General features: G+C 47.6%; 1 long non-coding RNA gene across 1 annotated transcript; it reads right to left on the bottom strand.

Moving 5' to 3' along the window:
• Positions 1-442: 442 nt before the first annotated feature.
• Positions 443-26,769, bottom strand: LOC115076238. The gene is made up of 3 exons (XR_003852706.1): positions 26,364-26,769; positions 25,757-25,915; positions 443-1,402 (listed from the first exon to the last, which is right to left on the bottom strand). It is a non-coding gene; the product is annotated as an uncharacterized LOC115076238 (long non-coding RNA).

Genomic DNA, 26,769 nt, shown 5'->3' with positions numbered 1-26,769 from the left:
CATGACTAAGAATTATGGGCCATGGTGTGATAAATAATACATGCTGAGCATGACTAAGGATGGCTGACCCTATTGTGACATCGAGGTGTAAACAAGAAGTTGGGGCTTCTTAATATTAAAGAAAAACTGGAAGAGCCCAAAATAAACTGGAAGAGCCCAAAATTCTGCCCAAACTTATATTTTATGTTATCTCCTATTAATGTACATATTGTATATACTTGAAAATCTTGTTTATAACATTTAATGCTATACTCCCCCTTATTACTCCCCCTCCCTCAATTACTCTCTTGTTAACATGTTATACTTGTTCGATGTAAAGCGCTACTTCAGGCGTCTGTTTGCGTTACACTGTGAACCGATGTGATATCATTGATGAATGTCGGTATATAAAAATTTTAAATAAATAAATAAATAAAAGTAAATCCAACTAACTTACCCTTTATTCAATCGATATTATTTTAAATACAAAAACCAATTTATAAATGCTAAAGCCTATAGAAGAAGTGCATCAATATTAAGATCGAAATGATTCATTCAGTATTGAAAAATGCAAATAAATTCCAATTCTAGATTTTCAGAACACGTCCCTACATCCAGATCTGATCACCCCCACACTTCCAAACACTCCATACGCACTCCATATGCACTCACCAAACACTCCATACGCACTCCATACGCACTCACCAAACACTCCATACGCACTCCATATGCACTCCATACGCACTCACCGTCATTCATACAAGCACTCATTAAAAACCACTAAAAACACATACGCAGAGAGCCCTGCGAACAATTTCAAAAACCACTCCTGGAACAAACAAGGTACTTAGCTTATAATAATGTCCACTGGAAGGTCCAAAATGGTCCAAATGTAATATTCCAAAAAGACAGTGTTCCAAAAAGAATTGTATTCCAAGAAGAAAGCTTTTGTAAACACCAAACAATCTAAGAAGTCCTAATGTCAGCGTCAAATGAGCAGCTTCCAAATATTTTGTATGTCCGCTGAAAGGATGGAAAGCTGTAAAACAACCCAATGCGTGGAAAAGAAATATATATGGGCTCATCCGATTTGAGGAACTGGCTTGTTGTAACAGTTAGAACTGAATCCACGGCGCAGAGGCACAGAACAGCCCACTCGTGCTCCCTTCTATCTGTGAGTCTGCGTTACGGGAGCACAGAGCTGTTCCCTTCTATTGTTGAATTTGAATTCCAGGAGCCCACGAGAACCAAGGTACACTTTCCTTCTCTTCAGTCTGTGAAGTTTTGTTTCAGGAGCATCCAGCGCACGCATTCTCCCGAAAACAGATTCCAGGAACACAGAGCAAATCTAGAGCAAATCTATTCCTCCCACGCTGCAGCGTTTCAGCACCCTAGAGCCTGCGTCAGGGGATTCCCGAAGCGTCTGAAGTAGATAAAATAAAAGCACAAACAAAAGCTAAATGACAAATATGTAAAACCAACAAACATAAACACACTCACCGTCATTCAAACCATTCACAAAGAGAGGCACAAAGTCAATATGAACCATTCAGAACAACCCCCAATCACTTCAAAGTTTGTTTGTTTTTTATCATTTTGAATTTACAAATTTTTGAAAAGATGAATACTTATAATCCTAGATGTCCATTCATTACACAGAATAAAACAAAATAAATTAAACATCTTTCATTTGTACATTCGAAATCAGAGACTTCTCAAGAAGAAAATGAGGGCATTGCCAAGGTAATGTAATCAAATAAGGAGATATTTAAGGAAAATAAATAAAAACCGAAAGGTTAACATAGCAATACCAACTGGTATTTATATAAGTCCCAAATCTAGGCTACTCATTTGGGGGCAATGGGGAGGAAGTAACAGGTGATTGGGCATCTGCAAAGTGTTGTAATTGATCTAACTGATGGAAAATAATTATATGCTCCCCTTTCTTAATTTCACATTGACAGGGATATCGTAGAAACAAGGTAAAACCTAAAGAGATGATTTTCTTCACTTAGTGCAATAAATTCTCTCCTCTTTATCCTAGTGAATGGCACCAAATCAGGATAAATGTTTATGGATTGTCCTTGGAAAGATATGGGAAATTTCTGAAAATATCTTTTCATTAACTTATTTATATCCTGTAATGATATAAATGATACAATCAAAGTGTTTCTAAGACATCTAAATTAGAATCTTCCAGAACATTTGTAAGATTCGCAGGTATTGAAATTGGAGAAGCATTAACTTCAAGAAAAAACAAGTGTTTACAGAGGGAATATCTTCTTCAGAGTATAAAAACACTTCTCTAAAAAACCTTTTTAAAGATATATAAGCTATTTCTCCTGCGATCTGAGGAAAATTTAATATTCTAATATTTAAATGTCTAATACAATTTTCCATAGTTTCAAGACGGCACGAACATGACATCTGTTCCTTAACCACTATTACATTTAACTTCTGGAGAGATTTAACATTTTTTTCATTTTCCACAACTCTCTGAGTTAACTCCACATTTTGTTGTTGAATATTTTGTTCTTGTCCCTGGAAATTTAAAGTAGCATGATCAATTTTCTGTTCTAATCTGTTAATAGTGGGGCAGATTTTTAAAAAGTATGAGAGCGCAAGCTCCCATTCTCACCCACGCATACACACATTCAAGCACCCATTTTCACCCACGCATATGCACATTCAAGCTCCCATTCTCAGCCACACATACACACATTCAAGTTCTCATTCTCACCCACACATACACACATTCAAGCTCCCATTCTCACCCATGCATACACACATTCAAGCTCCCATTCTCATTCCCACACACCCATTCTCATCCACACATACACACATTCAAGCTCCCATTCTCACCCACACATACACACAGTCAAGCGCCCATTCTCACCCACACATACACACATTCAAGCTCCCATTCTCACCCACGCATACACACATTCAAGCTCCCATTCTCATTCCCACACACCCATTATCATTCACACATACACACAAGTCTGCGCATAGCTTCCGGTTCCACTTCCTCCCCTCAGCAGGAAAATCAGTTGGCCTCTCCTACTACCACCGGCCTCCTGCTATCTTCGGGCCGTACGGCTACTCCTGGGGGAATTCTGTGCAAAAAAATTTAAAATTCTGCACACAAAAACTGAAAATTGCAAAATTTTGCAAACTTTATATTCGTCAAAATAACACAATTTACATGACAGTCTTTAAACATTTTAAATTAATACAGAAAATAGTTATTACTTAAAGTTGCAGAATTTTAAATATTTTGAGCAGAATTTCCCTAGAAATTCACTATAAGAGTATCCCTTCCACTCGCTCTCCCTACTCCCTTGGCCACTTTGCCCTCTCAGGCCCCAACTCCTCCACCTGCCAGTATCTCTCCCCTTCACCTCCAGGCTCAACCCCTTCCACTCTATTGCCAGTCCCAGACTTTGACCCCGTTCTCAGTACTGCCCCTCACACAGGCTCCCTCTGTCCCTCCCTCTCTCTAGTACGCATACACATTCCCTCATACAGGCTCCCTCACTCTCTCTCACACACACACATCCCCTCATACAGGGCCCTTTCTCTTGCATACACACCCACACAAGCTCCCTTTCTCTTTCACACATACATCCTCACACAGGCTACCTATGTCTCTCTCTCACGCAGCCCTTCACACAGGCTCTGTCTCACACATACACAATCCCTTCACACAGGCTAGCACCCTCACACACACACAATCCCTTTTTCATACTCACGAGCTCCCAATCTCTCACACATATACACACTCCTTCACAATCTCCTCATGTAGGCTCCCTCTCTGAAACCCACACTCAAGCATCCCCCCAGCCCCCCCTCTTACCTCCCATGCTCTCTCTCACACCCCCTCCCTCAAACCCCTCCCCTCATATAGGCTCCCTCTCTGAAACCCACACTTAAGCATCCCCCCACTCCCCTTTACCAACCAAGCTGTCTCTCACCCTCCCCTCCCCTCCCCACACCCCCTCCCCTCTCACACACATATTCTCTCTCACTGGCATCCCCCTCCGTGTGCTCCCTCACACCCTCCTGCTCTCTCTCACCCTCCCCGACACACATTCTCTCTCACCGGCATGCCGCGAACGGAGCACGTCCCGCGGGTGCTGCGGGACGCGCTCCGTTCGTGTCAAAGATGAAGGCCCAGCGCGCCATTCACGGCACATGGGGGCCTTCCTTTGTCTTGAGCGGAGCACAGTCTGTTCACAGCACACGGGGGCCTTCCCTTTTCGCCGCGAATGGCACACTGGGTCTTCATTTTCGCTGTGAACGGAGTGCATCCTGTATGCTGTGGGACGGGGTCCGTGCACAGCATGCTGGGGTCTCCTCTGCTATTTTCTGCACAGGGGGGAATTCTGCGCTCCGCAGTAGCGCAGAATTCCCCCAGGAGGCCCACCGATCTTCCTACTTGGAGGGGAGGGGGAGGAAGCGGAAGCTGTGCGCGGCGCTTCTGCTCCCCCCCCCCCCCCCCCCCCCAACAGGAAAATCGGTGGGCCATACAGCCGCAGGATTGCTTCCCCATGTGAAACCATGCAAATGCACGGAATGGCGCACTGGGCCTGGGTCCTCCTCTTCGCCGTCACGGGGATGGGATCTCGCAACGGCCTTGCAGTTCCGGTGCCAGTTGGGTGGGCCTGGGTCCAAATTGGGTGGGTTAGCTGCCCACCTAGGCGCACCCGTGACTATGCCACTGCAATCAACATAAGGAAACCATGCCCCCACTGGTTAAAGACACACACGGACTTGAAAGAAAACACCTAAAAGCAGAGTTGCTTACCTGTAACAGGTGTTCTCCCAGGACAGCAGGATGTCCTCAGAAATGGGTGACATCATCAGGATGGAGCCCAATCACAGAACACTTGTCAAAGTTTCCAGAACTTTGACTGGCACACTGAGCATGCCCAGCAATGCACTAACCCTGCATCCAGCAGGGGTCCCCCTTCAGTTTCTTTTTTCCCACACAGCAGTTGCCTCGCGGTTCTCAGGAGCTCTGTGAGATTTTCCTCACAAAGTTTTCCTCACGGAACTTTTCAAAACTTTCACGCTCCACTTATTTTCATTTCTTGATGAATGTTATCCGCCGCGTATCACACGCTGTTCTACTCCCGAAAGACAGTATTAAACTCTTTCCTTTCTTCTGTCAGTGCTGCTGGTTTGCTAGTAGAGGGAGTTGTGCAGCGTGTATAAAGTGGAAGGCAGCACTGACAGAAGAAAGGAAAGAGTTTAATACTGTCTTTCGGGAGTAGAACAGCGTGTGATATGCGGCGGATAACATTCATCAAGAAATGAAAATAAGTGGAGTAAAAATCGAGCGGATAAAAGGCTGAAAGATTGGAACACCGCGGTGTCGGGAAAAATTTAAGATAAGTGGCTATAAGGGAATTGGAAATTCGAGCACTTTTTATTAAGGGTTGTTAGAGCTGGTGACACACTAAGCACAATTGAAGCAATTTTAAAAAAACAAAAATTTATGGGGAAAGAGTAAATAAGAACATAAGAATGTAAGAAAATGCCATACTGGGTCAGACCAAGGGTCCATCAAGCCCAGCATCCTGTTTCCAACGGTGGCCAATCCAGGGCATAAGAACCTGGCAAGTACCCAAAAACTAAGTCTATTCCATGTTACCATTGCTAATGTCAGTGGCTATTCTCTAAGGGGCGGATTTTAAAAGGCGCGCGAATAGCCTACTTTTGTTTGCGCTCCAGGCGCAAACAAAAGTACGCTGGATTTTAGCAGATATGCGCGGAGCCGCGCGTATCTGCTAAAAACCTGGATCGGCGCGCGCAAGGCTATGGATTTTGTATAGCCGGCGCGCGCCGAGCCGCGCAGCCTACCCCCGTTCCCTCCAAGGCCGCTCCGAAATCGGAGCGGCCTCGGAGGGAACTTTCCTTTGCCCTCCCCTCACCTTCCCCTCCCTTCCCCTACCTAACCCACCCGCCCGGCCCTGTCTAAACCTCCCCCTTACCTTTGTCGGGGGATTTACGCCTCCCAGAGGGAGGCGTAAATCCCCGCGCGCCAGCGGGCCTCCTGCGCGCCGGGCCGCGACCTGGGGGCGGGTACGGAGGGCGCGGCCACGCCCCCGGACCGCCCCGGGCCGTAGCCACGCCCCCGTACCCGCCCCCAAAACGCTGCCGACACACCCCCGAAACGCCGCGACAACTGGGCCCGCCCCCCGACACGCCCCCCTCGGAGAACCCCGGGACTTACGCGAGTCCCGGCGCGCAGGGCCCTGCTCGCGTAAATCCGCCCGGTTTTGGGCGGATTTACGCGAGCAGGGCTCTGAAAATCCGCCCCAATAGCAGGTAATGGACTTCTCCTCCAAGAACTTATCCAATCCTTTTTTAAACACAGCTATACTAACTGCACTAACCACATCCTCTGGCAACAATTTCCAGAGTTTAATTGTGCGTTGAGTGAAAAAGAACTTTCTCCGATTAGTTTTAAATGTGCCCCATGCTAACTTCATGGAGTGCCCCCTAGTCTTTCTATTATCTGAAAGAGTAAATAACCGATTCACATCTACCCGTTCTTAAGTGCCATATACACGAAACTGGTTGTAGCCCTATGTGGGCAAGAGCCAGACGACTGAAAGAGCACATTATTTCTGTTACGATGTCCCTGAAAATACATTATTTAAAGAAACATTTTTTTAATCAAATGGAGTAAAAATTGAGTTCCTCATGAGTGTGGTTTAATTGTGCATCAATATATCTCTTCCATAGGATAATATCATCTTTGTAAAGACATGAGGCCAGCATCATTTCTTCGAAAACTCCTACATATAAAACGGCAATGTTGGGGCCATTGAGGCCCCCATAGCTGCTCCCTTGATCTGCTGAGTGTTTGTATGAATGACGGTGAGTGTGTACGTATGGAAGTGTGGGGGCGATCAGATCTGGATGTAGGGACGTGTGGGGAGGTATTAGGTCTTAAAATTTAGAATTGTGATTTATTTACATTGTTCAGTATTGAATGAAGCATTTAGATCTTAATATTGATGTTCTTCTTCTATAGGCTTTAACATTTATAAATTTATTTTTGTCCTTAAAATAAGATTGGTTGAATAAAGGCTAAGTTAGTTGGATTTACTTATTTTGAGCTGTTTTTGTTTGTTTGATTCGTCATAAATAGAGCAGCAGGGGTGGTTGGGGAGTTGTGTGGATGGTTCTCCAGACCACATGGAAGCCAAACAGCCAGGTGTCTACGTGGAGACCAGGGCTGGCTTTTTGTTGCCCATGGACAGGAATGGAGATTCAGGCTCAAAGCTGGGGGAGGAAGGCTGCAGTGGCATTTGGTGTCTATCGAAATTTGCCTTTGCATAAATCCGGCGTTGGTCAAGAAAGCTTTAAGAAAGCTTAAATGGAGAAAGAGAAAAAAAAACACAGAAGGAAGCTGTCAGGAGAGGGAGGGCTGAGCTCCACGACGTCCCCACCTACAACCACATCTTAACTTCACAACGAGGAGGATACGGGGGACACAACAGGAAGAGGAAAGATGGCAGGAACCATCCCCAGGAGGGAGGGGTGAGTGAATCCGGTCCGCAGAGAGCCAACATGCAGGGAACACATGGAAAGACAGGGAGAGGGAATGGAACCAGCCTGTCCACCCGCCCAAAGCTTTCGCAGGGACTTATTCCAAAAGGACTTTTTCTACTCCGGGCCCATGGGAAAACTCTTTATTGACATCAGAATCCCTGACTCCCAGTCCCTCCCCAGGCTTCCCCTTCACTCCCAGCAGAGGCTACATGTAGTTTGCATGAACATCCTGATATTGGTGAATAGAGCTCCCCCATTCCCTGCAGAGAGAGTGTGTGTGTGTGTGTGTGTATGTGTGTGTATGTGTGTGTGTGTGTGTGAGTGTGAGTGTGTGTGTGTGTGTGTGTAAAACCATTTCTTCTTGAATGCACATATCTGCAGACTCACACATTGTACATACAGTTTATATAAATAGATGATCTATTGCTTACACACACTCACTTTAGCTCCTGTTCTGCTGCCAGTTAGTCCAGCTGCGGCCCTTCCTATTTGTTTCTGGGAAAGCTGCTGGGTAGAAATCATAGAACTCGCCAGAGATGATAACTCAGACAGTAGCTTCTCTTTCAAGTTAAAACCCTCAAATGCAAATTTGTATAGAAAGAGGGTAGAACCAAGGTTTAATTAACAAAGTATCCCAAAGTTGCTGAGGGAACTAAGAGGCTGCTGGGTTCCTTTGATATACTTTGTGCTAAGCGAGAGAACGTGAGTGAGAGAAATGTTAAGAGCAGGGAGATTAAATAACTCATTAAGGGCACTCAGCAGTGGTAATGGTGACATTTTAATGTGGGTATGCATGAGAGATTAACCAAACTTTCAAGTAAGTAGGTCTGCAGTAAGTAATCCACTATTCTATTCTACAGCAAAGATGCTATGGGAAACGTTCTGACTGGAGCTGTACTGGAAACATCCATTGCTCTATTGCAGGGCTTAATTTATAGACAGAAAGGAAGTGGAACTGTGGAGAGGGTGAAATGGGTGGAGACAGAGCCAGGTTTGACCTGAGCAAATGGGTGGGAGCAGGGCTAGGTGTGAACTCTCTCTCACTCACATGTGGCTGCCCTTGTCTCAGGGAGGGTAACTCATAAGAACATAAGAAAATGCCATACTGGGTCAGACCAAGGGTCCATCAAGCCCAGCATCCTGTTTCCAACAGTGGCCAATCCAGGCCATAAGAACCTGGCAAGAACCCAAAAACTAAGTCTATTCCATGTAACCATTGCTAATGGCAGTGGCTATTCTCTAAGTGAACTTAATAGCAGGTAATGGACTTCTCCCCCAAGAACTTATCCAATCCTTTTTTAAACACAGCTACACTAACTGCACTAACCACATCCTCTGGCAACAAATTCCAGAGTTTAATTGTGCGCTGAGTAAAAAAGAACTTTCTCCGATTAGTTTTAAATGTGCCCCATGCTAACTTCATGGAGTGCCCCCTAGCCCTTCTATTATCCAAAAGAGTAAATAACCGATTCACATCTACCCGTTCTAGACCTCTCATGATTTTAAACACCTCTATCATATCCCCCCCTCAGTTGTCTCTTCTCCAAGCTGAAAAGTCCTAACCTCTTTAGTCTTTCCTCATAGGGGAGTTGCTCCATTCCCCTTATCATTTTGGTAGCCCTTCTCTGTACCTTCTCCATCGCAACTATATATTTTTTGAGATGCAGCGACCAGAATTGTACACAGTATTCAAGGTGCGGTCTCACCACGGAGCGATACAGAGGCATTATGACATTTTCCGTTTTATTCACCATTCCCTTTCTAATAATTCCCATCATTCTGTTTGCTCTTTTGACTGCCGCAGCACACTGAACCGACGATTTCAATGTGTTATCCACTATGACACCTAGATCTCTTTCTTGGGTTGTAGCACCTAATATGGAACCCAACATTGTGTAATTATAGCATGGGTTATTTTTCCCTCTATGCATCACCTTGCACTTATCCACATTAAATTTCATCTGCCATTTGGATGCCCAATTTTCCAGTCTCAAAAGGTCTTCCTGCAATTTATCACAATCTGCTTGTGATTTAACTACTCTGAACAATTTTGTATCATCTGCAAATTTTATTATCTCACTCGTCGTATTTCTGTCCAGATCATTTATAAATATATTGAACAGTAAGGGTCCCAATACAGATCCCTGAGGCACTCCACTGCCCACTTCCTTCCACTGAGAAAATTGCCCATTTAATCCTACTCTCTGTTTCCTGTCTTTTAGTCAGTTTGCAATCCACGAAAGGACATTGCCACCTATCCCATGACTTTTTACTTTTCCTAGAAGCCTCTCTTGAGGAACTTTGTCAAACGCCTTCTGAAAATCCAAGTACACTACATCTACCGATTCACCTTTATCCACATGTTTATTAACTCCTTCAAAAAAGTGAAGCAGATTTGTGAGGCAAGACTTGCCCTGGGTAAAGCCATGCTGACTTTGTTCCATTAAACCATGTCTTTCTATATGTTCTATTATTTTGATGTTTAGAACACTTTCCACTATTTTTCCTGGCACTGAAGTCAGGCTAACTGATCTGTAGTTTCCCAGATCGTCCCTGGAGCCCTTTTTAAATATTGGGGTTACATTAGCTATCCTCTAGTCTTCAGGTACAATGGATGATTTTAATGATAGGTTACAAATTTTTACTAATAGGTCTGAAATTTCATTTTTTAGTTCCTTCAGAACTCTGGGGTGTATACCATCCAGTCCATGTGATTTAGATGTCTGAAATGGTCTCTATGCCACAGTTTGTCAATCAGGTCTACCACATCTTCTAGGTTCACCATGATTTGATTCAGTCCATCAGAATCATTACCCATGAAAACCTTCTCCAGTACGGGTACCTTCCCAACAATTTCTTCAGTAAACACCGAAGCAAAGAAATCATTTAATCTTTCTGCGATGGCCTTATCTTCTCTAAGTGCCCCTTTAACCCCTCGATCTTCTAACGGTCCAACTGACTCCCTCACAGGCTTTCTGCTTCGGATATATTTAAATAAGTTTTTACTGTGAGTTTTTTCCTCTACGGCCAACTTCTTTTCAAATTCTCTCTTAGCCTGTCTTATCAATGTCTTTCATTTAACTTTCCAACGTTTATGCATTATCCTATTTTCTTCTGTTGGATCCTTCTTCCAATTTTTGAATGAAGATCTTTTGGATAAAATAGCTTCTTTCACCTCCCCTCTGCTCTTCTCTGCTTCCTCCAAGGGCTGGAGGGCCAGAAATAATCCATGCAACTACTGGCTCTGGTCTGTTTCCCTAGGGGAGCCAGAACTGAGATGCACTGTCGGCTCTGCTCCGCTTTCTCAGATCCCGGTAACAACGTGGCTGTAGGCCATTCTGGGTTGTTCTGCCAGAAATTAAGCCCTCTGTAATGGACACAAAAAGGGGTTGAATTAGCATAAATCTGAAAGTTGGGAGCAGTAATTTCATTCATCAAGAGCAGGGGTGAAGCCTTGATAATTGGCATTACTGCTCACAACTTTCAAACTTGTGCTAATTCAAATTTTTATTGTGTGTGTGCCCTTTGGTCTGCAGTATCACCCCTTTTCCTTCTGTTCCCTGCAATATAGGAGGAGAAGGGGGAGGGGTTGAAGGGGAAATGAGAGAGGAGGGGCTGGATGGCTGGATTGCAGAGCAGAGTGGCTGTTCTTTTCTGTGTGCTACAGGCTCAGCTCCTCCTCTGTTATGCTCTCCTCCTCCAGAGAGGAGGAGTTAGCAATCTGTTATCACTCACCCCGCCAGGAGGGCGGAGTTAGCAATCTATTCTGCTTTTCTCCTGAAAGGGGGAGGAGTTAGCTGTCATGATCTGCTCCTCCAGAAGGGAGGAGTTAGCTATCTGTAGTGCTTACCCCACCAGGAGGACGGAGTTAGTAATCTGTTAACGTACTGCTGTTAGAGGCTCCTGTAAGGGAAGAAGGTAGCAATCTGAAATGGATCAACTCCCCAGGGAAGAGGAGTTGGCAATCTGTTCAATGATACTCTTCTGAGGAGAGGAGCTAACAATAGGTATATTGTACTTCGCTACTGAGATAGCAATCTATCATGCCTCCACTGCGGAGTAGCAATCTGTTATATATAGGCTGCTGGCAAGTCCCAAAGAAAGAGAAGTTAGCTATCTATATAATACTTCCGTAAGCGGTATTAGTGGTAGGTAGTGGTTAGCTCCCACAGAGTGATAGTAGTGTAAAGAATGACCACTTGGAGGAAATGGTGAATCCCTGGGCCTATGGCAGATGACAGCGCCCTCAGGAGGAGATCCTGAGAGGAACCACCGGCTAGGCTAGAATATGAAGTAAACACAGAGGGGTAGATTTTTAAAAACTGCGCGATCGCGTACTTTTGTTTGCGCAGCAGGCGCAAACAAAAGTACGGTGGATTTTATAAGATACGCACGAAGCCGCGTGTATCTTCTAAAATCCTGGATCGGCGCGTGCAAGGCTGCCGATTTTGGGCAGCCGGCGCACGCCGAGCCACACAGCCTGTCTCCGTTCCCTCCGAGGCCGCTCCGAAATCAGAGCGGCCTCGGAGGGAACTTTCTTTCGCCCTCCCCTCACCTTCCCCTCCCTTCCCCTACCTAACCCACACCCCCGGCCCTATCTAAACCCCCCCTTACCTTTATCCACGGATTTACGCCTCCCAGAGGGAGACGTAAATCCACGCGCGCCAGCAGGCTGCTGGCGCGCCGAGACCCAACCCGGGGGCGGTTCTGGAGGGCGCAGCCACGCCCCCGGAACGCCCCGGGCTGGCGCCATGCCCCCGGTCCCGCCCCCGAAACACCTCGCCCCCGCCCCCAAAACGCCGCATCGATCGGCCCCGCCCCCGAAACACCCCCGACACGCCCCCTTCCAAACACCCCGGGACCTACGCGCGTCCCGGGGTTCTAGGCGCGCTGGCGCGCAAAGCCCTGCTCGCGTAAATCCAGGTGGATTTACGCGAGCAGGGCTTTTAAAATCCGCCCCAAATAGTTCTTTATTAGACTGGAAGCTGGACCACCAGTGGTGGCAGTAGTGAGTCGATGTGTCCGGTAGGGCTGAAATCCTTCTGATACTGGAATATAATCTCTGGGTTGCTGAGCTGTAGAGAGAGACTAGAGTAGTGAATAGACAGGGTAACTGGATACAAGATGGTACACTCACAATAGTAGATGTCTGAAATGGTCTCTATGCCACAGAGAGTCTTCAGTATATTCAGGAACAGGAGCCTTAGGCGAGCACTGGTTCCTCTGAACAGTCTGTAATAAAAACTCAAAATAGCTGTATATGAAATGGCTTCTAGAGTAGAAGAAAATCTGTAAAGGATTCTAGGAACATGGGCCCTCGTCAAGCGAGTACTGGTTCCTATCGCCAATCTTGCCAATGTAACTCACGATCTCCTGTACCTGTAATAACGTCTTGGACGGAAGGGAGTCTTCAGAGCTATAGGAATGTAGGCCCTCGTGGAGTGAGTACCGATTCCTATCTGCAATAGAACTCACAATGTTCACATCCGCGATCGCTTCCAGGCAATGAGGAGTCTTCTGAGTATTCAGGGACGTAGGCCCTTGAGGAGTGAGTACCGGATCCCGTCTTGGCAATCTGAAATCAAGAAGAGAGAGCGGAGCCCCCTTGGAGCGGGTACTCCTGGTAAGTTTGAAAAGGCCGAGTAGTGGAGAAGGTTTCCCCTGGCTTACTCGGATCATTGTTGCAAGTATCGTGGACTGCCGAAGCAAGTCCTGTTGGAGTTCCTTGCTAGCTCGTTAGAGGTTAGCAAACAAAGACCTTTTAAAGTGAAAATGGATGACGTAACTATGGGGGAACGCCCCCAAGGTTCGCTCCCTTGCTGGTACAAAGTCTGGAGCACGCGCACACCCGCGCCCTTACGTCATCAGGAACATGGCGGATCCGTAGCGTCAAGCCAGCCCGGGGACACCGGGACCAAGAGGCAGGGAGAAGCCATGGCTGCATCTATCCGTCAGAGCCGAAGGGAGTCGCTCCCAAGGTAGAGAGGGTGGAGCGAGGGGCGAGAAGAGGCATAAACGCAACATCCTCTTCCCTGAAGGGGAAGGGCTGGAGCAGAACAGCCCTGCTGCTTTATCTCTGAGGCCTGAAAAGACGTCCTGGAGCTGCTTTCCACCCCGTTCCCCCACAAATTCAGCCCTGCTCTATTGTACAGTGCAGACACCGTGGGAAATGCACTAATTGCTGCAGTAATAGAATAATCCACTATTCTACCCTACAGACCCTGCCTCTATTGCCTCCTCCTAACGCCAAGCCCAGATCAGATGGTGGAAGGGATGGGCATGGAAGGGGAGATGGAAAAGGGTTATAAGGTGTGCGAGGAGATCATAGGGGGCTGTGGGTGAGGGGATCAGAGGCTGGAGTACTTGGGAGTGAGTGAGGGGATCAGAGGGTGTGAAGGTGCATGCGTGTTACATGGGAGAGAATATGAGGTGAGTGCGAGAAAGTGAGGGGCTCAGGTAGTGGAGTGTGAGTAAGGGATGAGAGGGTGTACAGGAGTGAGTGAGGGGATCAGAGGCTGGAGTACTTAGGCGTGAGTGAGGGGATCAGAGGGTGTACAGGAGTGAGTGAGGGGATCAGAGGCTGGAGTACTTAGGCGTGAGTGAGGGGATCAGAGGGTGTACAGGAGTGAGTGAGGGGGATCAGAGGCTGGAGTACTTGGGAGTGAGTGAGGGGATCAGAGGGTCTGAAGGTGCATGCGTGTTACATGGGAGAGAATATGAGGTGAGTGCGAGAAAGTGAGGGGTTCAGGGGGTGGTAGTGGAGTGTGAGTAAGGGATCAGAGAGTGCACAGGAGTGAGTGAGGGGATCAGAGGCTGGAGTACTTGGGAGTGAGTGAGGGGCTCAGGGGGAGGTAGTGGAGTGTGAGTAAGGGATCAGAGGGTGTACAGGAGTGAGTGAGGGGATGGAAGAGGATGTGAGAGGTGGGAGTGAGAGGATCGGAGGGATGTGTAAAAAGATGAGTGATTGATAAAAACCTATACATGAGAAGGAGGAAGAGTGTGGTTGGATCCTTTCTCCCTCTCCCATTCCTGGGGACGGACGGACGGACGGACACACACACACACACACACACACACACTTTCTCCTTCCCCCTCTTCGATCCCCCCTTCATTCTCTTCCCTCTGTTCAGGAGCCTTTCCTCCCTGGGATCCTTTCTCCATCTTCCTCTTTTTAGATCTCCTCCCCTATCCCCAAATCTTTACACCCCTACCCCTTTCCTCTACCCCCTCCTCCTTTCCCAACACTGATCACTAAGACTGTCCCTCACCCCCCACCCACACAAATAAATTCACACAGAAATGTCAGAAAATGACTATTTTTATAAAGTAAAATACAGATTTATATTCATATGCAAATCTATGCAAATGTACCACAGAATTTTCCAACTCTTGCCGTAGAATCTTCCCATGAGGTGCACGAGAAACTGGGGTCTGTGACTGTGGGCAATGCACTGATCAGTGCTGTGATAAAAGAAGGCACTATTCTATTCTACAGCCCAGATGCTGTGGAAAATTCATTGATCGGTGCTGTGATCGATGAATCCACTTCCACAGCACAGATGGGTGAGGAGGGATGATGCTGGAGCAGTCAGGATATTTCCGTCTAGCTTTGTAGTTCCACGGGGTATGATGGGTCAATGCAGCAGCTGCAGTCCCCTCCTGCACAAACATTAACTTTCTGAGCACTGAACCTTCCTGGCTGCAGGCCTTCGGCAGTAAGTGAGATAAAGAGGCACTGACAGGTCTTGGAACCAAATCCTCAAGTGTAAAGGTCCTCGCTACTGCATGTCAATTTATTATCCTCTTAACCAGACAGATGTAAAAAGAAGCAGAGCCAGCTTTCAACACTGAGCTGCAGCAAGGCCAAATGAATGGCTGTTTATGCGACTGCACAAATCCATCCTGGAAGCTGGCAGACGAGGAGTTTTATGATGGCAGGCCACGTGTCTGAGCCTTACTACTTGGGCTTTTATTCCATTCCTTTCCTCTGCCCAAAAAGGAAACCAAAGCTAGGAAGGAGAAATTCCTCCATAGATAATCCTCAGTTTATAAACCTAGGTAATTTTGATATCACACCCTCAGATCAAGTCCGGGACTTATGATTCCAGACAGATGAAAATGTCACTATGAAAACACAAATAAATAAATTAATCACAACTGCACTTCCTACATAGATTGAAACCATTACTATCAAAGACTTCTGTATGGTTCTACAATCTCTAATCTTCTCAAATATAGATTACTCTATCTCCCTAATACTGGGACTCCCAACCAGCCTATTAAAAAAACTACATCTGCAAAATGCAGCGGCAAGACTTTTAATGAGAACCAGGAAATCTGATCACATCACACCCTCGCTAGTAGCACTGCATTGGCTAACGATACAATACCGAATCTATTTCAAAGTTTTAACCTTAATTTTTAAAATCATCCACAATGATAACCCAGGACTAATTAGCATGACGCTTCAACCATATGTACTACAAAGAACCCTAAGGTCCCAAAACCCATATCCAAACCCATTGCAGATATCTTAAACTGCTCAATATCTTCCGGCACAGTGCCCACACTACTTAAACAAGCCATAATCAAACCCATCCTAAAAAAAACCCTCTCTTGATCCTGCTGACCCAGCCAACTACTGCCCCATTTCCAACTTACCCTTCCTCTCCAAAATACTTGAAAAAATTATCAACACACAACTCACAGACTACCTAGAAGAACACCACATCCCATCCCAATTTGGCTTCCGCCGACACATAGCACTGAAACGCTCCTCATATCCCTATCTGACCATATACTGAAGGCCCTGGACAAAGGTCAATCATATTTACTTGCCCTTCTGGACATATCTTCAGCATTCAACACTATCAATCACAACATTTTAACTGATCGCCTTAGAGAAATTGGAATATCTGGCTCTGCCCTTAGCTGGATCCAATCTTACCTCTCCAACAGGCAATACCGGGTAAAAAGTGGACACTGCGTGTCAAAGCCTATCAACATACTACAGGGTGTTCCCCAAGGCTCCTCACTCTCATCCACCCTCTTCAACATATACCTCCTTCCCCTCTGCAAGCTCTTAACAAAACTTGGACTCCCGCACTTCATATACGCGGACGATGTCCAAATTCTCATACCTATAACAAACTCCCTTCCAGAAGCTCTGAAAACATGGGATGTTGCTCTCACAGCCATCAATTCTCTGCTCGCTGATAACTTTCTCGCACTCAACACAGCTAAAACCGAGCTCCTACACATCTCACCCTCACCCAATCGCACTAACCCTACTCCCAATCCCCCTCAACCTACAGGCTCTTTCGCCCCGCAAGTTCGCAGCCTGGGCGTCATGCTTGATAGCCACCACAACCTTACAAAATTCATCAACTCCACACTTAAAGATGGCTTCTTTAGGCTCCACACCCTGAAAAGACTTAAACCTCTTCTTCATTTCTCTGATTTCCGTATGGTCCTACAAGCTACCATCCTATCCAAGCTTGATTATTGCAATGCAATTCTTCTTGGCCTTCCTCAATACGCCCTTCGACCCCTGCAGATTCTCCAAAACTCTGCGGCACGTATCCTCACCAATGCACACCGAGGTGATCACATTACCCCTCTACTCAAACACCTTCACTGGCTACCCATCCATGCCAGAATCAAATACAAATCCCTCACTATCATGCATAAAACAATTCATAACCCAGACATGCCCTGGTTCAAAGAACATCTGCGATTCCGTGCCTCGAACAGACCGATCAGATTTCAACACTGTTCCACGCTACTTACTCCCTCGCCTAAAAGTGCAAGGCTCAAGACTACCAAAGAGCGTGCACTCTCTTTAGCTGGTCCCACCCTGTGGAACAAGATGCCTCCAAACCTTCGCCTCGAGACCTGCCCAAAAAGATTTAAACAAAACTTAAGGACTTGGCTCTTCTCACTCACATACACCTAACTCCCCCCCCTCCCTTCGCCCTCTCCCCCCCAGTGAATATATTGTATATTGCCTATAACTACTTGTAAATACTCCCCCCCACCCAGTTACCATTCCTTTTCCCTGTTTAATGATTTTGTAAATACTTCCCTCCTCATTTACCCTTCCATTATCCTGTTTATCGTTGAATGGTTTCTTGTTTATTCATTATTTTTATCTTTGACTTTTCCTCTGTGAAGCTCCTTGCTAAGTTGAGTTATCTGTAAACTGAGATGATGTTCCCAACGTATCCCGGTATATAAAATGCTTAAAATAAATAAAATAAATAAATAAAACATAGGGCTATTAACTGTAATATCAATCCGGAGCACACCCCTGAAGCAAATAAGTGATCGGGTGTTCTCCATAGCAGGCCCCAAACTTTGAAACTCACTACCGGAGACAATTGGACTGATCCCAGAAAGAAAGACATTCAAATGTGAATTAGAAACCTGGCTTTTTAAAAACGTTTATAATCTAACTTAAATGCTAACAGAATGCAGAGTCAACAATAATAAGAACAAAAACTATACCAAATAACAAGAGAACAAAGTAGATCATGCCAACTCCCCTAGGACTATGTAAACTACTAAACAGAATCCCAATCCTACTAACCCAATGTCCCCTTCCTCAGCTGAGAAGTAAAAGAACATAACCCTAGCTTCACATGACCCACCTGTTGTGGCTCCCGGCTGTGGCAGGCCACAGTCAGTCCCCCCTACCTTCCTCATTTCTGGTTGCCGCTGCTGCCCGATGCGGCATGCCCCGCACCAGGGCCGGCCAACTGCGGCCTCACACGTGGCGACAAACGCCGTCTTCCTCCATCCAGCGGGGCTCTCCCTAGGCGCGTGCGCGTGGGAGACTCCGCCCTTTAAAGGGGCCACGGTGGGAAACCTCAGCCCAGTCCCGATAGATGATGTCACTCTAGAGGGGTATTTAAACCCTGCATCAGTCTCCAGCTCCTTGCCTTTGCAACAGATCATCTCCTTGGAGTGCTAGTTGCTGTTCCAGATGTCTTCAGTTCCTGTTCCTGAATCTGATCCTGATCCTGGTTCCATTCCTGTTCTTGCTCCGGTCCTTGGATTCCTGAGTCCTGTCCTGGCGTTCCAGTTCCTGCTTTCCTGCCTGTGCTTCCGTTCCTGATTCCGGTCCTCCTCATCCCCCAGTTCCTGTGATTTCTTCCTCGGCTTGATCTCCTGGTTTGACCTTGGATTGTCTTCTCGCCTCTGCCAGTCTGCTGACTCTTGGCCCGGTTCCTCATCCTTGCTTGTCTGCTGCCTGCCTTGCATCAATTGGACTCTCATTCCTCACCTCCGCTGCCTGCTCTGACCCAGACCTCCGGCTTTGTCTTCATTTTTAGCTTCTCCGTCCTCGATGAGGCAACCCACACCTAAGTCTTGCCGGCACCGGCACCCAAGGGCCCAACCTGCGTGGAACGAGGGCTGGTATAGGTGAAGCTCCTGCCAGGTTGTCCTCATCAAGCTCCACCTGCCAGCGGCGAGATCCATTGGGGGCAATCCCTCAGTGGTCATATCATCACTCGTCCCGGTCCAAGGATCCACAGTCATAACAGTTTGCAAAGGCCATGGGCTCGGTGGACTTGTCTGGCCTACAAGCCATTCCAGGTTTGGCCCAACGTTTATAGCAGCAGCAGCAATGCCTTGATGTTTTGTCCACTGTGGTCGAGCGCCTGGCTAACCACCTGAAGCCTGCTTCCATGTCCGGGGCCATTGCCCCTTCACCGGTGATTTCTTCACCGCCATCTCCACTCTTACATTTGCCTGCTCCACCTCGTTATGCCGGGGATCCGAAACAATGCCGAGGTTTTTTTGAACCATTGTTTTATGAGGTTCTCCCTTCAACCCATGCAATTCCCTAGCAACCAGGTTAAGACTACATTCATCCTATCACTACTGGATGGCCAGGCCCTGACCTGGGCCTCTCCGCTGTGGGAACGTGGGGATACCATCCTTGGAGACCTGCGCCAGTTTGTCCAAACTTTTTGTCAGGTATTTGATGAGCCAGGATGCCAGTCCACTGCCACTTCTGAACTGCTCCACCTCTGTCAGGGTTCTCGTACGGTGGCTGAATATGCGGTGGAGTTCCACACCCTGGCTTCAGAACTGGGCTGGTGGGAGGATAGCCTATGGAGTATTTTCCTGGAAGGACTGGCCTCACATATAAAAGATGAATTGGCCGCTCAAGAGCTCCTGGTCTTCCAAAACCTAATGAATGAATGTCCCATGCTCCATAATGGAGTGATTGTCTACCTTGATGACATCCTAATCTACTCTAAAGACCTGACTATGCATCCTGCTGACGTCTGGGTTCTCCAGTGCTTAAGAGAGCACCATCTATTCACTAGACTGGAGAAGTGCCTCTTCGAACAAGAATCCTTGCCCTTCTTGGGCTTTATTGTTTCCACTTCCGGCTTCCGAATGGACCCAGACAAGCTAGCCAGCATTTGGGAGTGGCCGCAACCGGTGGGACTTCATTCTTTGCAATGGTTTCTTGGCTTTGCCAGCTTCTACAGAAACTTCATCCCGCGATAATCCCTTATCGTGGCACCAGTTACTGTCCTAACTAAGAAAGGATCTGATGCCAGGCATTGGCCCCCTGAGACTATCCAAGCCGTCGAACTGAAAAGGTTGTTCATACAAGAGCCCAGCCTCCGTCACCCAGATCTGGCTCGCCCATTCATCGTGGAGGTTAACGCATCTGACATAGCGGAGGGGGCAGTACCCAGTATTCCAGTCAGGGGGCTTTGCTGCCTTGTTCGTTCTTTTCCCGCAAATTCTCCCCTGCGGAAAAGAACTATGGGATCGGGGATAAAGAGCTCTTGTTTGGAGAGGGTGCAACACCCCATCACAGTCTACACTGACCACAAAAATTTAGAATATCTTAGTGTCTGAATTCACGCCAGGCCCGCTGGTCTCTTTTCTTCAGCCGGTTCAACTTTATACTGTGCTACCAACCAGCAATAAAGAATGCCCGGGCAGCTGCGGAAGATACACCGGACTTACCTCGTTACATCTTGGACCCTGCCAAGATCCTACTGAAAATCACTGACACCGTGCCTCAAGGGAAGACGGTGGTCCCACTCCGCCTCCAACCCAAGGTCCTAACTTGGGCTCATGATTCACTCACTGCTGGACACCCAGGCAGGACTCGTACCTTGGAACTGTTATCCCTTTACTATTGGTGGCCCTGAATGGCACTAGATGTCCAAGCCTATGTCAGTTCCTGCCCGACTTGTGCACAACAAAAACAACTGCCTGGTCGGCTGTGGGAAGTCCTACAGCCTCTTCCAGCTCCTTGTGAACCGTGGACCCACATCTCCACGGACTTCATGGTAGACCTACCCTCTTCCCATGGCAACCAGGTGATATGGGTAGCTGTCGACAGGTTTTCAAAGATGGCACATTTCGTGCCTCTACTCAAGCTCCCATCAGCTCCCAAGTTGGCATGACTATTCACCCAGCATATCTTCCGTCTTCAAGGCCTTCCCCAGTAAATTGTGTCTGACTGTGGTCCCCAATTCATGGCCAAGTTCTGGTGCGCCTTATGTAAAAGATTCGGCGTGCAATTGGACTTCACCACCGCTTTTCATCCTCAGGAGAACTGGAAAGCTGAACGGATCAATTGGGGATTGAAGACTCATCCTCTCCTTCGTGGAGAGCAGTCAGGATGACAGGGCAACATTATTGCCTTGGGCAGAGTTCTCACACAATTCACATTTTCACTCAGCTACTGGAACTTCTCCCTTCCAAGTCATCTATGGCAAGCAACCTAGACCTCCCTTGCCTCTCACCATGCCTTCTCTGGCAGTCCAGTTCATGGCCCAGGAACTGCACGAGTTATGGGACACCACCAATGCTAACCTTCTAAAGGCTGCCAACACTGCCAAGCGCATGTTATTTATTTAGTTATTTAAAGCTTTTTTATTCCGAGGTTCAGGTAACAGAGTTACTAATCACTTCGGTTTACATTTCAACCATCAAACAAATGACATGAGATATGTCTTACAGTGAACAAGGAAGAAAATAACTTGGAAACAATATAACATGGTAGAACAAGGAGTGACAAGGTGAGGGAAATGATCAAGTGTGGCCTAAGCCAACTAGAATGAGGAAGGTTGACTGCGAGAGGGGTAGAAGGAAGGTGCAATTATAGCTATATAAAATAAGTTAACGGGTACTTAAGGAGTTGCTCTGGGTAAGGGAGGTCCGAGGGAGCTGTGGAAGCTGAGTATTGTTAAGAGAAGGCTTGACAGAATAACCATGTCTTGAGTCTTTTTTTGAGCGTGATTGGGCATTGTTCCAGCCTAAGATCAGGTGGGAGTGAGTTCCACTGTTTGGGACCAGCCGTGGAAAGAGCTCTTTTACTTAATGTCGTTTTGATAGGTGGTGCCTGTAAGGTGCCTCTCTGTGCTAATCTCAGCGGACGGGAGGAGACATGAGATTGTAGAGGAATCCTATGGTCCAGTGGAGTGATGTTGTGAATGACTTTATGGATGATTGATAATAGTTTATAGCGAATTCTGAATTTGATTGGGAACCTGTGGAGATTCTTTAGAGTAGGTGTTATATGGTCTCTTTTGCTGGACTTTGTTAGAATCCTTGCTGTTGAGTTTTGTAGCATCTGAAGAGGTTTTAATGAGTTGTCTGGAAGTCCGTGTAGCAGTGAGTTACAATAATCGATTTTTGAAAAAATGATTGATTGTAAAACAGACCTAAAATCGTGGAAATGGAGGAGGGGTCTTAACCTTTTTAAGACTTGGAGTTTGAAGTAACATTCTTTTACAGGGTTGTTGATAAACCCTCTGTAGTTCAGTTGATTATCCATGATTACCCCTAGGTTTCTGACCCGGGGTGATAAGGCTGGGAGCGTAACAAGGATTGAGTTATTTATCGGGAAGTTGCCATCTTGTGAGATCAATAGAAATTCTGTCTTGTCGGTGTTGGAATCAATAGAAATTCTGTCTTGTCGATGTTGGATAGACGCCATTGTCCTGCTCCACTCTTTAGCCCAGGGGACCGTGATTGGCTCTGCACTCGTCACTTTCCCCTTCAGGTCCCATCGATGAGGCTGCCTCCAAGGTACATTAGACCATTTCCTGTCAGTGAGCGTCTGGGTCCGGTGACTTAACGCCTGCATCTTCCTACCAGTCTATGGATAAATAACTTCTTTCACATATCCCTATTGAAGCCCTTGGTGCTCTCTCCGTTCCACGCCGCTCCACCCAAGACTCCAGAGGTCATCTCTGAAGATGATCCTGTCTACCAGGTCCAGAAAATTCTGGATGTTCATCGAAATCACAGATGCTGGAAGTATTTGATCTCCTGGGAAAGATTTGGTCCTGAACAGAACTCCTGAGAGCCATCATCAAATATCTTGGATAAATCTCTGCTCCAGCACGTTCATCGCACTCACCCCAGCAAGCCCAGCCCTTCTGTGAAGGGGCATAAGGGGGGGATACTGTTGTGGCTCCCGGCCAAGGCAGGCCATGGCTGGACCCCCTACCTTCCTTGTTGCTGGTCACCGCCGCTGCCCAACGCGGCATGCCCCGCTCTGGGGCCAGCCGACTGCGGCCTCACACGTGGCGACGAACGCAGTCTTCTTCCATCCAGCTGGGCTCTCCCTAGGTGCGCGTGTGCGAGAGACTCTGCCCAGCCCCCGATAGATGACATCACACCAGAGGGGTATTTAAACCCTGCATCAGTCTCCAGCTCCTTACCTTTGCAACAGGAGTGCTAGTTGCTGTTCCAGATGTCTTCACTTCCTGTTCCTGAATCTGATCCTGATCCTGGTTCTATTCCTGTTCCTGCTCCAGTCCTTGGGTTCCTGAATCCTGTCCTGGCATTCCAGTTCCTACTCTCCTGCCTGTGCCTCTGTTTCTGATTCCTGTCTCCTCTTCGTCCTCCAGTTCCTGTGATTCCTTCCTTGGCTTGATCTCCTGGTTCGACCTCGGCTTGTCTTCTTGTCTCTGCCAGTCTGCTGCCCGTCTCGACTCTTGGCCCGGTTCATTGTCCTTGCTTGTCTGCTGCCTGCCCCAGATCCTCAGCTTGGACTCTCGTTCCTCACCTCCGCTGCTTGCCCTGACCCGGACCTCTGGCTTTGTCTTCATCTTCAGCTTCTCCATCCTCGACGAGGCAACCCGCGCCTAAGTCCTGCCGGCCCCAGCACCAAGGGCCCAAACTGCGGGGAACGAGGGCTGGTATAGATGAAGCTCCTGCTGGGTTGTCCTCACCAAGCGCCTCCTGCCAGCGGTGAGATCCATTGAGGGCAATCCCTCAGTGGTCATATCATCACTCGTCCCGGTCCAAGGGTCCACAGTCCTAACACCACCTGTGTGCTGCAATGTAAATACCTTACCAAATATGTATCTTGTCAAAGTATATGTAAGACCAAAATGTATCTTACCAAAGTATGTGTTAAACCAAAGTATGTAATGACCGAAAGATGAATGTTACTTTTGTAAACCGTTGTGAACTTCACTAGGAACGACAGTATATAAAATAACTAACTGAGCTTCTAGGGGGATGTTCTTATATTCCCATCAATATTAAATCGTGAGAAAATCATCCATTGTACCTGAAGACTGGAGGATAGCAAATGTAACCCCAATATTTATGTTAGAAATGTCATGCAGCAGCTGCCATGCAAGTCAAGATGTCCTGTGGAAGTGTCCACCTGATTGTTAGAAGTGCGTTATCAAACCTTGCGAGAGGTAATATTCCTACAGAACTTGTTAAGAAAGCCTATCACAAAATGATGGGGTACAATAGCATTGCTTCTACTTTCCTCAATTTCCTCCCTCACAACTGCCCAACATAATCCCTATCCTTCTTCCTCCAGGCTCCCCAAGAAAAACCGAACCATCAAGTGACCTAGATAAAATTAGAGCCCCCCTCCCCCTCTCCCCCTTACCCTAGAGCAAGGCAAGGTCTTCAGGATCAGGATCAGTGGTGATGCACCGTCACCCCTGCCCTGCCTGCACCAATATTCAAAGTGTGGCCAGTTAAGCAGAACCTCTCCTTTGATCTGCATGTGAAGGGCAAAGGAAACCCATGGGTCAGCCGGTACTGTCTGGAATTTTGGCACCGCTCCCGCCCCTGAAGATCTTTGCTTGGTAAGTAGTAATGGGGGGGGGGGGGGAGGCAAGGGGAGGCCAGAGGTCTTGGGGACCTGTATATTCAGGAGAGGGGGCGAGTTAAGTCTGAGCAGTCGCTATAGCGCAGCATATGCTAATTGCAATAAGGGTGCAACGTGTGCCAAAAATGCGCACTATTTGCAATTTGCGAGCATTAATAGTAAATAGCATACATTAAGCTCAATTGGTGCAGGCACTACTGCCTTTCAGTGCATGCACATAGCGGATGAGAAAATGACCGGGCACAATCGCGATGGCCACAACCGCAGCACACCTGCTTTTTATAGAAGGCAGACAACAGGCACCTCCTGCACGACAATCTACTTTGGAACATCTCGTTTATAAATGTTTTAGAAAATGTAAGTTTAAAACAACCTCCTCCAACTCTTCTCCTGCCTCCCCCACTACTACTGTATCCCACTGCTTAGAGCTCACAGTAACCTTGGACAGAAAACAAAGGAAGGGGATACCTTCTGTGACTGTAACTTTACTTTTATTATTGTGACTCCATTCCCAGGTGCGGATTGCACTTAAAACTGTTTATAAGTTATTTGGGGCAAGGACCCTGGCTCGCTCTCCAACCTCCTGCTATTCCCAAGGTGTAGGTTCTTTGGACTGGGGGAAGAAAAGCGTCCTCTCAGGTCCCGGCGTGGGGTGACTAATTCTCCTCTCCTGACTTCCTGGGATGAGAGAATAATTAACAATCTTTATATCTGCTGGAGGTGCCAAAAAAAGTCAATGGAGTCCCTGTGTTAGTGTCCAAATAAATCTTTACTGTTGAAAATGTCTGAAAATGGCAGCACCCTGATCCCCAGCACCCCAGAATCTTCTCTTGTACAGTCTCCTCCTCAGTCTGTGCAGGAATATCGGCTTCCAGAGCCAGGGGACCTTCTACCCTCCGGGGCTTTGTAAAAATAGCGCCTGCAGGTGGGTCCTTAGACTGGGCAGAAACCCCCCCTTTCAAATGGCAAGGACTCCCTGTTACTGTCTCTGCACTCTCTCTCTCTCTCTCCCCGGGGCTCAGCAGCACTGGATTGGGGGGGGGGGGGGGGCTTCCCAGGTGTTAGGCTTGGCCTTTTACTCACTGTTGGTGGTTTCAAGATTTCTCTGTTTCTGTGACGGTCTTTCTGCTGCAATCCCCAGGGATGGGAGGGATCCCCTGATGCAGGACTCTCTGTGCTCCAGTCGGGAAGGCAGGATAGTCAGAACTTCCTCCTGGATCTTGAAATTAATCTTCCCAAAGACTGAAGATAGCAAGGGGCAAGGCAAGGTCTTCAGGATCAGGATCAGCGGTGATGCACAATCAATCCTACCCCGCCTGCACCAATATTCAAAATGTGGCCAATTAAGTGGTCCTCTCTTCTGATCTGCATGTGAAGGGCAAAGGGAGCCCATGGGTCAGCCAGTGCTATCTTGAATTTTGGCACCGCTCCCGCCCCTGAAGATCTCTGCTTGGTTAGAGGTAAGAGGAGGATGAGGGGAGGCCAGGGGTCTAGGGGTCCTAAGGTTTCCATATTCAGGTGAGGGGGGCGGGTTAAGTCTGCGCAGTTGCTATAGGCCAGCCTATGCTAATTGCAATAAGGATGCAGCATGTGCCAAGAACATGCACTAATTGTGATTTGCGAAGACTAATAATAAATAGTAATCTCTTGTTCAGAAGCTGCCCGCGAGGAGCGTGGGCAGGCCCCCTACCTTCACGGCCAGACGGGCCGCTGACGCTGCTCCCCCGAGCGCGGCAGTCCGCCGCCTTCCTCTGCGGTCCGGAGACCACGGCAGTCTTCTGCCCTGCGCGAGTCACTGGGAGCCTTCCCACGCGGCTGAAGACGTCGCAGCCGCTCCTGCTCCTTCCTGGGGTCCTCGGACGGCAGGGAAGCCGTCCCTGTCGGTGCCTGCAACCTGCCTCTCTCCTTCCAGCTCCGCGGAAGGGCTGCTGCTCCGATGCTGCCACTCCTGGGGTCTTCAGCCGGCAGGGAAGCCGCCCCTGCCGGTGCCTGCATCTATCCTGCACTGCTTCTTGCTTCTTCGTGGCTGGAGCCGCTTCCGCAACCTGCCTTGCTCCATCCTGGGCCCTTCATGTGGCTAGAACTCCACCAGCGGA

The sequence above is a fragment of the Rhinatrema bivittatum genome, chromosome 14, assembly GCF_901001135.1.
Source record: "Rhinatrema bivittatum chromosome 14, aRhiBiv1.1, whole genome shotgun sequence".
In the NCBI taxonomy this organism is placed as follows: Eukaryota; Metazoa; Chordata; class Amphibia; order Gymnophiona; family Rhinatrematidae; genus Rhinatrema; species Rhinatrema bivittatum.
Note: the sequence above shows the minus strand (reverse complement) of the source record. Positions and strands in the feature narration are given on the sequence as shown.